The sequence below is a fragment of the Hevea brasiliensis genome, chromosome 17 (genome assembly GCF_030052815.1).
Source record: "Hevea brasiliensis isolate MT/VB/25A 57/8 chromosome 17, ASM3005281v1, whole genome shotgun sequence".
Classification (NCBI taxonomy): Eukaryota; Viridiplantae; Streptophyta; class Magnoliopsida; order Malpighiales; family Euphorbiaceae; genus Hevea; species Hevea brasiliensis.
The window spans coordinates 30,743,460-30,762,056 of record NC_079509.1 but is presented as its reverse complement, the minus strand read 5'-3'; positions in this window follow the sequence as shown (position 1 = coordinate 30,762,056).

Genomic DNA, 18,597 nt, shown 5'->3' with positions numbered 1-18,597 from the left:
TTGTTTCATGTCAACATTTTTTTTTTTTTTACAATTGACATGTCAACATTTTTAATGACATTATTGATTTTGTCACTTAAGTGATAATGGTACGAAACCACATAGTTACAAGTAAAAAAAAAAAAAATTATAGACTTGAAGTGTTAAAAACGCAAAATTGCATATTTCAATTTTTATTTTTAAATTGCCCAAGAATATTTGTATTGCCCTAAATGCCCTTCATGATTTATATTATTTATGAAAATAGCAATTAACATGTATCTATAGCGACAGATATATGTATTTATCGCTAATAACAAATATAGCAATAAAAAATTCATCGCTAATACTTTTAGCAACGAGTGCTATTCTATATAAATCCGTCACTAATAATTATAGAAATTCATTGTTAATAATTTTTAGTGATGACTTATCCATCACTAGATCTATAAAAAATATTTTAATAGTAATTCTACTTGTACCAAAAATCATATTATAATTATATATTCTTAATTCTATAAGTCTTATTAATTTACTAAAAACTATTAGTTTAAACATTGAATCTCATTTCTAGTAATATTTACAAACTTATAACATTAAATTATAAAATTAATATTAATAAATTAACTATTTAATTAAGGTAATTATAAATTTATAATTAAAAATTAACTATTTAATTAAATCATGTTGTAGTTATATCAATAGATATAAAATTTTAATCTGTTCATTGACAAATATTTTATTTATTATGAATTTGTAATTTTTTTTAAAAAAATATATATAAGTAACAGATAAGATTTTATATTTAAACACTAACTTTTTTTTGCAATAGGATCCAAGCTTAATTAACTTTAATATATAATGTGATTTTTTTTTCCTTGTTCACCACATTTTTGTGTGTCTTATTTTCTTTAATGAGCAAAATCTATTTGTAAGTCTTTAAATTTTTTGAGTTTTTATATGTTATAGATATCATTCTTATGAGGATAGTTACACGTGAATATAATCACTAGAATTTTGTTATTATTGCCAATACCGAATGATATCCTTTCAAATTCAATGATATTTATATAGGCTATAGATAGATTTTTCTATTTCTTTTATATTTAATATTGATGTATCCAATAATATTTGGGATGATTAATATCTTTTTTAATAAAAAAAAAAGTGCATTTTACATGTGATGGTATAAGATTTTAATTTTTTTGGTTTTACTTAGTTTAAACATAGATTAATTATAATTTGTTCATATCCTTATATGCATGAATATATTTTTATTTTTTAATTTATTAGTAAATCTTATCCACGTTGTCGATTTTAAACAATTATTGTGCTACTAATATACTTTAAAAGTGTTTGTGTTGAGTTTGTAGGCCATAGACTCAAAATTGCCAAATTGCTTCAAATCAAAGTTAAGGAAGAGCAACATAAGCAAGCAAACATCTATGAGAACCTACAATGTAACTTTTATTTATTTTATATCTTGTAAATCTCATTTTATTAATTATGTTGGCTCAAGTCTAGGTGGTACTAAGAATATATTATTCAACTTCGTTTTCACCTAATTCTTTATCAAGGGAAAATTAAATAAATTTTTCAAAAATGCAAAATTAATTTTGAAAAGTATTTTAGTTGCAAAATAAATTGAATTAGCTTTTCAATGGTTCAAACGGATCAAAAATCTGAGTTCGGATAAAAAAGTTATGAGTTTTTTAAACTCTTAATTTCTTAGCGTCTTTACTTGTAACTTTTTCTTGACCAGGGGGGACTAAAATGAAATTTTCACATTTGAGAAATGCAAATTTGTTTTTGAAAGTGTTTTCATTGAAAATTTTATCAAATTAGCTTTCCAACGGTTCAAACGGATTGAAAATCCGAGTTCCGATAAAAAAGTTATGCATTTCCGAAGCCTAAGTGCCCTTTTGACACTTTCTGTCCAGAGAGCACTTCGGCAGCTGAAAGTGGGAGGTTCGGCTGCCAAAGTTTACTCTTTAAATCATGATTTTTTAGCGTTAAAAGTCATTTTGTCCAGAGAGCACTCTGGCAGCCAAAAGTGGAAACTTCGGCAACCGAAAGTGACTTTTCAAAAGCTGTTTTTTGTCGCTTCAACCTTCGACAGCCGAAGTAAATAACTCCGGCAGTCGAACCTGAGTTTTTGCAACTCGATAAAACAAAACTTTGGGTGGTTAAACGGCTAATTTTGCACTTAATGCATCTTCAACGGCTATTTTCTTGCAAAAACTATAAATAGGCACCATTTATGACTAGAAACTAGTTTAGATAATAACAATCTTCTTGGAAATTTATTGTGTTCTAAAATTTTCTTCATTCTCTCTCTCTAGAACTTGAGCTACCATAGTTAATTTTGAGAACTTGATATTTGAGTTGTAAATTCTTTGTTCTGAGAGTTAATTCAAGATTGTTGTGAGCACTTATTATAATTTTGAGTGTGATAGAGCTTTAAATAGCTCTTGAGTGTAAAAGGATTTGTAAAAGAGCAAGGGTTTGCTCTTGTGGTGATTGTAAGGGGTTTATTCTTCACCCAAAGAAGAATTTTAGTGGAGTTAACTCTCAAGGAGGGCCTTAAGGAGAGGATGTAGGCTTGGGATAGCCGAACCTCTATAAATCTCTTGTGTTATCATTCTTCCTTTTCTCTTCTTTGTGCTTAAATTTCTTTTAATCTTTAATTTTGTAATTAGAACCCAATTCACCCCCCCTCTTGGGTTGCTACAAGGGATAACAAGTGGTATCAGAGCAAGTCTCCATTCTATAAGATTTAATCATCTTGGAGTAAAGATCAATGGCAACCCTCAAAGCACAAGAAGGTCAATTGATGGTAAAAGCCCCTTTCTTTGATGGACATGATTTTCTTTATTAGAAGAATAGGATGTATTACTTCCTTAAATCAGAAGGAGTGGTTTTATAGGATATAATTGAAAATGGTCCCTTCATTCCTATTAAAGTAGTAGATGGTGAGCATGTGCCAAAGAAAAAGGGTGAATGGAGTAAGCATGATAAGTATATGTTTTCTTTGAATATAAGATCTATGCATATGTTGAGAATTTCTTTAAATGATTTTTCTTATGCTAAAATTTCTAAATGCTCCAATGCTAAAGATATATGAGATTCTCTTGATTCTATGTATAATTCTAACCATTATTGTCAAGTTGATGAAGTTGAGTACACCAAAAACTATTCCTCTCATCAACAAATGGAGTAATTGCCACAAGTGGATAAAACTCATAAGCAAAGCTTCAAAGAACATTCCATGATTGACATGTGCTTAATTGCTTTAGAAGATGACGAAAAAGAATCAAGAAGAACGAAAAGCATGGAATGTACAATATCCACAAGATGTAAAGGTGAAAAGATCAATGATGAAGTTGCCAACATGTGCTTCATGGCAATTGAGGAAAGCTCTAATGAGGTAACTTTAAATGATGATATTGTCGAATTTTCTTATGATGAACTAGTTAGTACTCTTAAAGCTATGAATAATGAACTAGAACTAAGTTATAAGAAAAATAAGCTCTTGAAAAAGGAAGTAGTTAGTTTGAGGAAGGAAAATGAGACCTTAACTAAGGATGATAAACCTTTAGAGGATGATATGCAAAAATCCTTAGATGAGCTCTCATTAGAAAATGAGAAATTGAAGAATGAAATTATTGAGCTAAAAACTTCTCTTTCTAAATTTGCTAAAGGAAAGGACAAACTTGATGCAATTTTGGGCTCTCAAAGGTCTCCTAGCATTAAGTATGGACTTGGCTATAGTAAATTTGCCCAAGCACCTCCTTCCAAGACCATCTTTATTAAAGCATCTAGTTCTAATGAGCCTAGTCCCCAAGTGCCTAGTCTAGTGTCCAATCCTAAAGGACAAGAGCAAAAGAAATCTTGTGGTAATGAAACTAAAAAGACTTCATTTCATCAACATACTCCTAGACATAATGTAAATAGGACATATACATCTAAGAGAGTTGTATCTAGGCCAAACCTTCATAGGGAACGTGCTACTAGGCCTCATAACTATCATCACACTCATCATGCCTCATGCTCACATTCACATAATAAACACAAAAAGAATAGTTTCATGAGACCATATTCACATTTTCATGCATATAGACCAATAATAAGAAGGTTCAATGGTCATTGTCACTATTGTGGCAAGTTTGGTCACACCAATTATAGGTGTTCTATTAGGAAAATCCATCTTGGATATGGTAGAATATTTGATTTTAATGATGAAACTACTAACCCCCAAGGACCCAAGTACATTTGCGTACCTAAAGTAAATTGAATCATCATGTGTAGGTGTGCTTGAAATCCTCAAAACTTGAAAGCAAGTGGTACTTGGATAGTTGATGTTCAAAACACATGACTGAAAATGCCAATCTCTTCCTTTCACTTGAAAAGAAAGATGGAGGTGGGCAAGTGACTTTTGGTGATAATGGTAAAGGTAAAATTGTGGGAATAGGTAAGGTCGGTAAGGAAAACTCCCTTATTCTTTGTTAGTAGTATGCCCTAGAGCATATCATTTAGTATGTATCTTGTACATCTTTTATTAATAAAAGGCATTTTTACTTTTTTATTTACATAATATATTTATGTGTAATAGAAAAGGTCCATTGATATTTTGTTAGAAATTCTATTTTTAAGTTGTTAAGAATATGAGTGACAGTATCTCTAGCACAAAGTATCATAAATAGGTTCAAAATCGAGGATACTTCATAATAAGGACATGACTTATTCAGAAAGATTGTATTCATGTTTGTTCCCAAGTTATTTATATGAGATATAAATAAGATGGAATGGTGAGCCTCATGCCATATAACAAACATGATAGGTACTTATACATGATAAGTAGGCTGAACCAGTGACGCTTATGACAAGCACATGGAGTTTACTCTTGTTAATGTATTATCATAAATCATATTAGTGTATATAATCTTTAGACTTGAGATAGCATAGTTATCTTGTATATGAAAGAATGGAAGCGTGAAAAACACAAGTTTATACCATTGAATTCAAAAATTTTCACCTAGGGTCACATGCATCATGCAAGATTTATTTTTATCTATTTGATTTCAATGATAAACAACATATTAAAACTCTTTTAATATGTTTTTGGATCTGTATTTTCCATTTAAGATTTTAAAATTAATCAGATTAATTTTAGAACCCTAGATTAAATTAAGAACGATTACACTAACCTCTTGATGCACTGCAGCGTATTTGCGCCTTTGAGATTCATCTTCAGGACACCAAATGTTGTCCCTCTAGCTTGTCCACACCAAGAACACTTATGGCAGATCATGAATAGCTTATAAAGCTTTTTCTATTAATTAGAAATTTAAGTTCCGCTTTTTAAGAGATTAGAGATGTAAACAGGACACTAGAAACAATTTCTAGTATTTTTAATTCAAGAGATTGATGGCTAATCTCTTTGAATTAATGAGAGATGAAGAGGAAGAGAGGGAGAGCTTCAAAATGGCGTGACAAAGAAGTGTGGCTGCTGGTTATATTTTATTTTCTCATAACAACACTTATATAGCTAGGTTAACACATTAAACCCTTGCCACATGTCACCCTTTGATTAGCTCTAGGTTTAAGTGACCCAATCACATTGTGCCAAGTGTTAAACCTATATTTAATCTTAATTTTAATCATCTTACATGATTAAAAGATATTTGGCAAGCTTATGTGTAATGCCATGTGTCACCATCTCATGGTGCCATGTGTCACACTGCAAAATGACCAAAATGCTCCTGTGTCTTAATTTTGAGTTCTTAACCCAAAATAATTATTTCTCTTCTTCTAATTAATTTATATCAAATATAAATTAATTAATTAATCTCTATTAATTAATTTCTCATTAATTAAATTCATATTTAAACACTTTAAATATAAATTTAACTTATACTATACATCCAATAATCTAGATTTGGTTTCAAGTCATGCTAGGGACTTTGCAATATAATTGCAAACCAAACCTATTTAATTAATCAATTAAACTCTTTAATTAATCAATTAAACTCTTTAATTAATTAATTAAATCACATTTAATTAGGTGATAACTTGTGTATGTGTGTGACTTACTAGGCTCATCACTAATTGGCAATGAGACATGATATCAACTCTTAATATCATCAGAACTCTTTCTTACCATAAATGATTTCTCTAAATCATTTTATGCACCTCATAGACCATGGTTAATACCTAGCATAGCATACCATGGCTACCCAATTAGTAATAAGGTTTACCTTAAATGAACCTATAATCATATGTTACCATGTACTAGAATCTCTCTGTTACAAAATCCCAACTCAAGTTGGAGTCATGGTTTATGTCAAACTCCATTTGCTATGAATATTATGTTCTCTTTTAATTCCAGTTCTTGATTAAAAAGATTTTCTCATCAGAAACTCTTTTCTAAATAAATCTATCTGTCTTGGCCAGGAACTTGAAACATCAAGAACAATTAAATGAACATAGGATTTTATCTCTATTTACTTAGAGGAACAGATTCCATCTTGATCAACACCTATCTCCATATATAACTAGTAGGAGCCAACACATGCCCATATACCCATACACAGTACAAGTATGAAAGCAGTATCAAACTCAAACTACCTATATACAAGATAACTGTGCTATCTCAGGTCTAAAGATTATATGCACTGATATGATTTATGACAAAACATTAACAAGAGTAAACTCTATGTGCTTGTCATAAGTGTCACTGGTTCGGCCTACTTATCATTTATAAGTACCTATCATGTTTGTCATATGGCATGAGACTCACCATTCCATCTTATTTATATCTCATATAAATAACTTGGGAACAAACATGAATACAATCTTTCTAGATAAGTCACGTCCTTATTATGAAGTATCCTCGATTGTGAACCTATTTATGATACTTTGTGCTAGAAATCATGTCACTCATATTCTTAACAACTTAAGAATAATATTTCTAACAAAATATCAATGGACCTTTTCTATTACACATAAATATATTATGTAAACGGAAAAGTGGAAAAGCCTTTTATTAATAAAAATATGTACAAGATACATACTAAATGATATGCTCTAGGGCATACTACTAACAATCTCCCACTAGCACTAGAGCCATTTATTACAATATCTTAGACCTATCTTCTCAAGATATCGGTCTAGCTGAGTCTGTGACATAGGCTTAGTGAATGGATCAGCTGGATTTTCAGCTGATGCTATTTTCTGCATGGCTACATCGCCTTGCCCAACTATTTCTCTGATAATGTGGTAGCGCCTTTCTATGTGTTTGGATTTTTGCTGAGACCTTGGTTCCTTAGCCTGTATGACTGCTCCATTGTTGTCACAGTGTAGTGGAACTGCTGACTCAATGGAAGGAACTACTGCAAGTTCTGTCATGAACTTCTTTATCCAAACAGCTTCCTTTACAACATTTGGTGCAGCAATATACTCAGCCTTTGTAGTGAAATCTGCAGTCGTGCTCTGTTTGGAACTCTTCGAACTGACTACACCTCTATTATAAATGAACACATATCCAGATGTAGACTTTCTATCATCGATATCTGATTGGAAATCAGAATCAGTATAACCATCCAATTGCAAGTCTCCACCTCCATATATCAAGAATAAATCCTTAGTTCTTCTCAAGTACTTAAGGATATTCTTGTGACAATCGATGTTCCAAACCTGGATTGGATTGATACCTGCTGGTCAAACTAACAGCATATGCGATATCCGGCCTAGTACACAACATTGCATATATTAAACTTCCAATAGCCGAAGCATATGGAATCCTGGCCATCTTATCTCTTTCTTCAGGTGTCTTTGGAGACATCTCTTTAGAAAAATGGATACCATGTCTCACTGGTAACAGTCCTCTCTTGGAATCAAGCATGTTAAACCTCTTTAACACCTTTTCCAAGTATAGACTTTGGGATAAACCAATTATTCTTTTCGCTCTATCTCTATAGATGCGAATCCCAAGAATATAGGTTACCTCCCCTAAGTCTTTCATGGAGAATGTATTTGATAACCATATCTTTACAGTTGTCAACATACCTGTGTCATTACTCATCAACAGTATGTCATCCACATATAAGATAAGAAAAGTGATAGCACTGTCACTAACCTTCTTATATACACATGGCTCATCCTCATTTTTGATTAAACCAAAGGATTTAATGGCTTCATCAAAACGGATGTTCCAACTCCTCGAAGCTTGCTTTGTAACACTCCTATGTTCGGTAGTGCGTTCTACTATTCTGGTGACCAGTGTTGTCCGGACAGCTAGGATGCCTAGAACTACACTTTGATATGAGTGAGGAGACATAAAATAATGAAATACAAGAAAAGAAAATACAAGAAAAACAAAGGAAAAATAATAGCAAAGAAATGTAACCAAGTTAAGCGAGCCGAAAACCCTAGCAATGGGTGATCGCACCGGGAAGTCACGCGCGTGGACCGTTGACTAGCCCTGGACCACGGGGAACCCTGGAAAATAATTTTAGGACTTAAATAAACCCTTATTGAAGACCCCTATTGAAGTATAAATACCATTAGAAATATCAAATAAAAATTAAATAATTAGTACAAAGAAAAGTAAGAAATCGAAAAACGGACAAAACCCGGTGTTACTGAAAAATCGAGAATGTAACCCGAACAGGGGCATCGTGGTCATTTGACACCCCGAGTTGTCTTTTGACCTAAATGTCCATTAAAAATACATGATATTATATTTGGAAAATGTCATGAAAAACTAAATTAGTGGTACCTAATGTAAATAGTAAAAATGGGGTTCAAATTGAGTAAATAACACTTTAAAACTTATTAAATCATTATTTAGGGTGAGTGGAGCACTGTGGATTAAATTAAACATTAAGTGGGCAGGTGTAAACCCACTAAACACTTCATCATCTTCATTCCTCTTTCCATGCCGAAATGAAAAGCTTGAAAATCCTCCATGGCCGATTTGCTTCAAGCTTCCAAACCTCCTCCATTTTCACCTCCAAACACCAAAGTCACTTCACTAATTTTGATCCCCACCTCACAAGGAAGAAGTAGATACTAAAATCAAGGGAGTTTGGTGAAGATTTAACAAGCCTCATCAATAGGTAACTTTGTGTTTTTGATTTTTGTTTTATTAAAGTTTGTAAGGATGTTATGGGTATTTGATTTATGGAGAGATTTTTGAGGTTTGATGTTTAAAGGGGGATGTGTACTTTTGGAAGCCTTGGAAACTCCTTGAAGACAGTTTATTTTTGCTTGTAAATGGTAGATTAAAGGATTGATTAAATGTTTAGGTGTGTAGGAAATTATTGGGTGATGTATACTTAGTGTATGTGAATATGTATTTGAAATTTGAAGCTTAGAAATTAATGGAATGTAAATGCATGAATCGGCAGCCTGGTTTGGTGAACCATAAGGATGTTATTTCATGTTTAGGTTATGGAATATTAATGTTGAATTGTGATAGTTGTTAGGGCAGCTTGGGTATATGTGTGATGGTGTGAGGTTGGGCATGTAAATGAGCATGAATAAGTGATTAAATTGTTGTAATTGAATTTGACAAATTCTGCACTTTATGGTGTATGTTGAATGTGATTGTAAGCTGCCAAAATGATCAACAATATGTGGTAAAATATGTTTAGGTTATGGTACAAACCAAAGTTAACATGAATATGGAGTTTGGCAATGCTAAAAAGTGACCTTTGATGAGAAATGAAGAAAATGCAATAAGGCAGTTTGTGTTTTGGGCTTTGAACCTTAAGTGTGTGGCTCCAATTGGTATGAGACCAATTGGAGGTGAAACTAGGCACAAAATGTGCCAACTTTCATGAAGGAAGCTTACCAAAATTCTGTTTGTAAGGTAGCTTGAAAAATGACCAAATCCGCATTAGTGCAATTAAGGCCTGAAAATTGACCATTTGGGCAGCAGTTAGTGTTTAGGCCATAACTCACTCAAAACAGGTCCAATTGACCTGAAATTTTGACCATGAATAGTTAAGACCTATATCTACAAGTCTTATGAAGGTACCAAAGCCCAGTAATGAACATAAGCAAGTCAAACAGCTTGCACAAGTTCGGGTCCAAAAACTGGCCGAACCTAAAATGACCTAAAATGACCTAAAGTGATCAATTTTGATGCATTTTGACCAGCAATAGTAAAATGACCATAACTTGCTTGTTTTGCAAATCCACCTGAGAATATTATTTTTCACCCTTTTAGTTGTGTTTGTCTATTTTATTTAGAATTGACTTCTTTCTTTTTTCTCTCTTTTAAAGTACATTGCAGATAATTGCGTTGAGAACAACCCATGGCATGGAGTACATGAATGGGCACTCAAGGTGAAAATGAAGCTTCTCATAGTGACAACTCCGTCTTATTTGCATTGTAGACTATGGAAACAAAATATTCATATCCTTACTGTTATGTTTACAGGATGAAGTAAACAAACTTATCAATTTGACTCTTCAAGAACGAGAAAAGGAAATTATAAGACTTTACTATGGTTTGGATAATGAATGCCTTACATGGGAGGACATAAGTAAGCGGTTAGTAGAAATAAAAATTTCCTACTTCTTAAAAATTGGCTGCACTAACACTTTAGAAGCACCACACATATCAGAAACAACCTTTTGCTTTTATGCTTTCAATTGGCAAACTCATAGCGCTTTACTTAGAAAGCTCTTTGGTTATGTGTGCATGATTTTGGTTTCCATTTCAACATATCCTAACAATTGAATCATGGTTATCGCTTTAGAGCATTATGCAACATTTAGGAATTTTTGTTCCTTTATGGTGTGAGGAATTACATGTTGTTCCTTTTTAAAATACTATGTGAATTTAAGCATAATCTCTTCAGATAGGTTTGTCCAGAGAAAGAGTTCGGCAAGTCGGGCTTGCAGAGAGAAATTAAAACATGCTGCAAGGAAGAAGAAGCTAGAGGCCATGCTATTAAAACATTGAATTGGTGCATGTTTCCTTAAAACTAAATATAAGGAAAGCTTTATCTTCAATTTCCTTTTTCGGAGTAGAAACAACTATAGGAGATCATGTTTGCAAGGGCCCATCACCCCAAAACTTGCTGTAGAGTTGAGCATCCTGATTTAAGAGCTAGCTGGAGAAAAAAATTTTCTTGTATTTATCATATAATTTGAGGGAAAACCTGTGGATCTGAAATCAAAATCATTCTACTGTGTATGATGATGGCAATGATCAACTGTTTAGCTTTAGTCATTTTTGGATGGAAATAATTTGAGCATTTTTACATCCTATCTAATTGAAATCAATGTTCATATCATAACTCAGAATGACCTGAAATTTTGTCCCGCGTGCAATAAGACATAGATCTACAAGTTTGTAATTTTGACCGAAACCCAAAAACCGAGGGAGCTAGGTCATCCGGCTAGGTCAAACTAGTATCCCGGAATCCAGCAAATTGCAAGAAAATGCAAGATACGTGGAAATGAGTTTGGTAACATGTACCAGCCCTAAAAGACTATTGAATGTTACATATTAGTAACATTAAAACCTAATTTACCTAGAATACATCGAGGGTCGACCTATTAGGTTGACTAAGTAAATAGTAGAATTCAGTGAATTAATTATCAAGCATTATCGTTAGAGACAGTTTAAATGAGTACTAAAACACTTCAAATTGTGTTTCTCAGTTAGCAAAGACTCAGGGAAAGGGAAGGAAACACTGAGTCAAGGCCAGGAGACAGTTATTAAAGGTTTGTGCACAACAGTTATTTCTTTTGAATTTTTCAATTGAAATAAATTATGACTATTTATATATTATTATTTTCAATTATGAAAATATGTTTAAATGGATACTTATTGCTTGAAAAGCATTGTAAATGGTTTAAAACTGTGGAAAAATTTATTTAGTGTGATTTGTGAAAATTGAAGTTAATTATGAATTGTGTTGCCATTTTGTGAATGAAATTATAACTTTGGAAATTTATTGGATTCTTACGAATCATTTGAATAAAATGTTTGGAATTGATTTTGTGTTCACACTTAGCAGGACAGTGTCACATCATTCCTTCTCCATTTATGGGGTTGTGATCGTTTATTTTCCTTCTCCATTTATGGGGTTGTGATTGTTTATTTTTCTCCCTCTCTGGTTTACCAGTTGAGGTGATCGGATGAGTACTCATTATATAGCTAGCTTCCTTCCTCATTGATTTTGATTAGTGGGATTGTGATTGCTTTGTCGTGGTGTACAACGCGGCATTGATCGGAAAATTATGTCATGGCTTAAGTTGTGTATGAATTGGCAACACTATATTCTTAAATTATTTGACTAAATTGTGTTATTATAAGCTTTGATAATTTGTGAAATGGAATTTAAATTCTTATTGACATTCACTGTCTTTTGAATTTAACCATGTTTTGACTATTGAGATTTATAGTGATATTGTGAAATAGAGTTTAAATTCCTTATGACATTCATTGTCTTGAATTTAATTATGGTTTTACGTATCCATCATTTATATGATTTATGAATTGTGATTTAAAGTTGTATTTGGTTAATGTTGTGCACCACTAAGACATTGTCTCAGCGATACCTTTTTATTGCTGTTGCAGGTAGACAGACGGGTAGGGCAGCAGACTAGGCTGCTAGTGCATTCAGCGAAAGATCATCGGGTATATTGAGTATGCCACATTTGCATTTTGTACTGTAATGTATGTTTACTGTATGTATATATTGTTCTTGGTTTTGAGCAGTTGTAAATTAAAATTGTACATTGAAGTTGTAAAATAAATTATGAGTTATCTTGGCTTGTAAAATTTGTACTGTATTTCTTTTATCTCAGTCTTTGAAAAATTATTGGGGATTTGAGTTGAGAAAAATATTGTGGTGTTTAACTGTTGGAGTTGAGATTGAGAAAAATATTGAAGTGCTTTTTACAGGTTTTCTGAAGAACTGTTTTGTTCAAAATACAGATGGCACTCTGCCAAAATTTTTACAGAAATCCCTAATAGTCCAAATGTGTTAGCTGTTTCACTTCACTTCAAAAAAGTTTTTAACACCTGTAAATAGTGCTCACCACTGTAAAAAGAAGTAAAAAAAGTTTTAAAATCCCTTGTAGTGTCACACCCTACCCCTCTGTAAGGCATAACATGATCCCGTAGTATACCTAATGAATTACCAACTTCGTCTACTGGTAACCCATTAAATACACTACAAGGGATTTTAAAACTTTTCTTACTTCTTTTTATAGTGGTGAGCACAATTTACAGGTGTTAAAATTTTTTCTTTTTTTTGAACTGAAGAGAAACAGCTAACACATTTGTAATATTAGTAATTTTTATAAAAATTTTGGCGGAGTGCTCTTTCTATTTTGAATAAAAGAGTTCTTCAGAAAAACCTGTAAAAAGCACTTGAAATATATTTCTGAATCTCAACTCCAATAGTTAAACAACACAATATATTTCTCAGTTCAAATCCATAATAAATTTTTTTACTATTTTCAAAGGATGAGATAAAAGAAATATAGTACAAATTTTACAAGTCAAAATAACTCAATTTATTTTACAACTTCAATGTAAAATTTTAATTTACAACTGCTCAAAACCAAGAACAATATATACATACAGTGAACATACATTACAGTACAAAATGTAAAATGTGGTATACTCAATATACCCAATGATTTCTCGCTGAATGTACTAGCAGTCTAGTTTGCTGCCCTGTCCGTCTGTCTACCTGCGACAGCAATGAAAAGCTATCGTTGAGACAATGTCTCAGTGGTGCACAACATTAACCAAATACAACTTTAAATCACAATTTATAAATCATATAAATGATGAATACATAAAACCATAGTTAAATTCAAGACAATGAATGTCATAAGGAATTTAACACAATATCACAATAAATCTCAGTAATCAAAACGTAGTTAAATTCAAAAGACAGTGAATGTCAATAAGAATTTAAACTCCATTTCACAAATTATCAAAGCTCATAATAACACAATTTAGTCGAATAATTTAAGAATACAGTGTTACTAATTCATACACAACTTAGGCCATGACACAATTTTCCGATCAATGCTAGCATTTAAGGGTACTTACCAAAGCACCTGCAGGCGTTACGTATCGCGCCCTCGCAAGCCCTTGGGTGGTACCTATCAGCACTTGCGAGCGTTGCACGTATCGCTATCCTGTAAGCTCCGAGTTCACTCGTGAGAGTTCCCAAGAATCGTGAGGCGTATACGCTCGCCTCCCTACTTTGCTCTGATAACACTAAACACATTTTATCTCAAAATTTCCAAAGTCATAATTTCATTCACAAGATGGCAACACAATTCATAATTAACTTCAACTTTCACAAATTACACTAAATCAATTTTTCCACAGTTTCAAACCATTTACAATGCTTTTCAAGCAATAAGTATCCATTCAAACACATTTCCATAATTGAAAATAATAATATACAAATAGTCATAATTTATTTCAATTGAAAAATTCAAAAGAAATAAATGTTGTGCACAAACACAATTTAAAACAATAACATACAATTAATCATATGAAATATTATTCAGAGTAAAATCAGTTGTAAACTAATTGTGCACAAACCTCTGATAACTGTCTCCTGGTCTTGACTCAGTGTTTCCTTCCCTTTCCCTGAGTCTTTGCTAACTGAGAAACACAATTTGAAGTGTTTCAGTACTTAATTAAATTGTCTCTAACGATAGTGCTTGATAATTAATTTACTGAATTCTATTATTTGCTTAGTCAACCTAATATGTCGACCCTCGATGCATTCTAGGTGAATTAGGTTTTAAGGTTACCAATATGTCACATTCGATAGTCTTTTAGGGTTGGTGCATGTTACCAAATTCATTTCCATGTATCTTGCATTTTCTTACAATTTGCTGGATTCCGAGATACTAGTTTGACCTAGCCGGACTACCTAGTTCCCTCAGTTTTTGGGTTTTGGTCAAAACTACAAACTTGTAGATCTATGCCTTATGGAACGCGGGGCAAATTTCAGGTCATTCTGAGTTATGTAGACCAAGTTATGGTCATTTTACTATTGCTGGTCAAATTGCACCAAAATTGGTCATTTTAGGTCATTTTAGGTTCGGCCAGTTTTTGGACCCGAACTTATGCAAGCTGTTTGACTTTCTTATGGTCATTTCTGGGCTTTTGTGTCTTCATAAGACTTGTAGATATGGGTCTTAGCTATTCATGGTCAAAATTTCAGGTCAATTGGACCTTTTTTGAGTGAGTTATGGCCTAAACACTAACTGCTGCCCAAATGGTCAATTTTCAGGCCTCAATTGCACTTAATCCGGATTTGGTCATTTTTCAAGTTACCTTGCAAGCAGAATTTTGGCAAGCTTCCTTCATGAAAGTTGGCACATTTTGTGCCTAGTTTCACCTCCAATTAGTCTCATACCAATTGGAGCCACGCACTTAAAGTTATAGGCCTAAAACTCAAACTGCCTTATTGCATTTCTTTCATACACATCAAGCATCACTTTTAACACTTACCAAACTTAACATTCAAGCCAATTCTGGTTGTACCATGACCTAAACATAATTCACAACACATTATAGGTCATTTTTGCAGTTTACAATTACATTCAATGTGCACCATAAAGTGCAGAATTTATCAACTCATTTACAACAATTTAAGCATCTAACCATAACACTTTTACATGTCCAACTTCACACCATCATACATACACTCAAATTGCCATAACCACTATTACAATTCCACATTATTATTCCATAAACCAAGCATGAATTCCAGCATTCTTCAAGAATTAACAAACTGCTGCAATGGTACCTTTACATTCCATTAATTTCCAAGCTTTAAATTTCAATTTACATTTATATATACTAAGCATACATCCCCTAAATAATTTCCTACACAATATCCATTTAATCAATCCTTTAATCTACCATTTAGAAGCAAGAATAAGCTGTCCTCAAAGTGTTTCCATGGCTGCCAAAAATACAGCTCTCCCTTTAAACATCAAACCTCAAAATTCTTTCCACAATTCAAGTACCCATAACATTCCTACCAACTTTGATGAAGCAATAACCCAAAAATACAAACTTACCACTTTAGAAACTCTTCAAAACCTTGACTAAACTTGATCTTCTTGCTGCCTATCTACTGCCCAAGTGGTGTAGAACAGTTTTTGTGAAGGAAAAGGTAAGAAAATTGGCTTGGAGATGAAGGGATGAAGCTTGCATGAAGCTTGAAACAAATGGCCATGGAGGTTTTCTTCCTCCTTGTTCTCGGCTGGAATTTGAGAGGTAGAAGAAAGTGATTTTACACTGTCCAAAAATCAGATTAATGGTCCACTTTAGGTGTTAGTGGACCACTAAGTGGAAGGATAATGTTAATTTAATCTTAAGGTTTCATTTTCCCACATTTAACTCCCAAATTTTGCTATTTAAACTATGTACCACCAATTTAATTTTTCATGACATTTTCCAAGTGTAATATTATTTATTTTTAATGGACATTTAGGTCAAAAAATAATTCGGGGTGTCAAATGACCACAATGCCCCTGTTCGGGTTGCATTCCCGATTTTTCGGTAACACCGGGTTTTGTCCGTTTTTCGATTTCTCACTTTTCTTTGTACTAATTATTTAATTTTTCTTTGATATTTCTAATGATATTTATACTTCAATAAATATTTATTTGAGTCCTAAAAATATTTTCTAGGGTTCCCCGTAGTCCAGGGCTAGTCAACGGTCCACGCCGTGACTTCCCGGTGTGGTCACCCATCGCTAGGGTTCTCGGCTCGCTTAACTTGGTTACATTTCTTTGCTATTATTTTCCTTTGTTTTTCTTGTATTTTCTTTTCTTGTATTTCATTATTTTATGTCTCCTCAATCATAACGAAACTACCGAACTTAGGGGTGTTACATATAGTTTATTTAATGGGTTATTAGTAGACGAAGTTGGTAATTCATTAGGTATATGCCTTACAGAGGGGTAGGGTGTGACATGCTTCAACCCATAAATGGATCGCTTTAGCTTGCATACCTTGGAACCATCTTGGGATTCAAAACCCTTAGGTTGTTCCATAAAAATGTTTTCTTCAATGTATCCATTGAGAAAAGCAGTTTTGACATCCATCTGCCAAATCTCATAATCATAGTATGCAGCTATTGCTAATAGAATCCTAATTGATTTAAGCATGGCAGCAGGCGAGAAAGTCTCCTCATAGTCGATTCCTTACCTTTGGCGAAACCCTTTCGCTACTAGCCTTACCTTATAGGTCTCTACCTTTCCATCAGAACCAATTTTCTTCTTGAAAACCCATTTGTTCCCTATAGGTACAATACCTTCAGGTGGGTCAACAAGATCCCAAACTTGATTCTTATACATGGAATCAATCTCGGATTTCATAGCATTAATCCATTTTGAAGAGTCTATATCTGATATAGCTTCTTTATAGGTAAGTGGATCATCTCCATGATCTAATTCTTCATGAGTAGACAACTCTTGTTCTTCTTTATGAAGGAAACTATATCTCACTGGTGGGTGAGATACCCTGGTTGTTCTACGAGGAACAGCTGTAGATGTTTTATCAATGGGTATAGGTTGACTAGATGGATCTATATTCATCTGATCTGTTGATTGGTCAGAATTCTCCAATTCCAACTCTATTTTCCTTCCTTTGCCTTTTTCTTGAACAAACTATTGTTCAAGAAATGTGGCATCTCTACTTATCACAACCTTTTGTGAAGTAGGCAAATAAAAATAATATCCAAAACTATCTTTTGGATATCTAACAAATTGACCTTTTTCTAATCTGGTTTCCAATTTATCAGTGTTCAGCTTTTTGATATAAGCTGGACAACCCCAAATCTTAACATGCTTAAGACTTGGTTTTCTTCCATGCCATATCTCATAAGGTGTGGAAGAAACTGATTTTGATGGAATCCTATTCAGAATATACAAAGCTGATTATAATGCAAATCCCCAAAAGGAGATTGGCATATCAGTATAGCTCATCATACTACATACCATATCCAATAGGGTACGATTTCTCCTTTCAGATACACCATTCAGCTGTGGCGTTCCTGGAGGAGTCAGCTGGGGAACAATGCCGTGCTCTCTCAAGTATTCATCAACTTTAGTACTCAAATATTCACCTCCACAATCTAATCGAAGAGCTTTAATACTCTTTCCTGTTTGATTTTCTACTTCAAATTTAAATTCTTTAAACTTTTCAAAGGATTCATGTTTGTATTTCATCAAATATAAATACCCAAACCTTGATTTATCATCAGTAAAGGTAATAAAATAATGAAAGCCCCCTCTAGCCATTTCTTTAAATGGACCACATACATCACTATGTATTAGCTCCAAAATATTTTCAGCTCTTAGCCTTTGTCCAATAAAGGGTGATATAGTCATTTTGCCCTGAAGGCAAGATTCACAAGTTGGAGTAGGCTCAGAGCCCAATGAGGATAGAATCCCCATTTTCTCTAGTTTTGCAATCCTATCTTCTACAACATGACATGGCCTTAAGTGCCAAATATATTTTGAACTTGAGTTGATTTTCACTATGGCATTGCATTCATTTAGATCACTTGCATTCAATTTGTGTTTGTCATTATTATC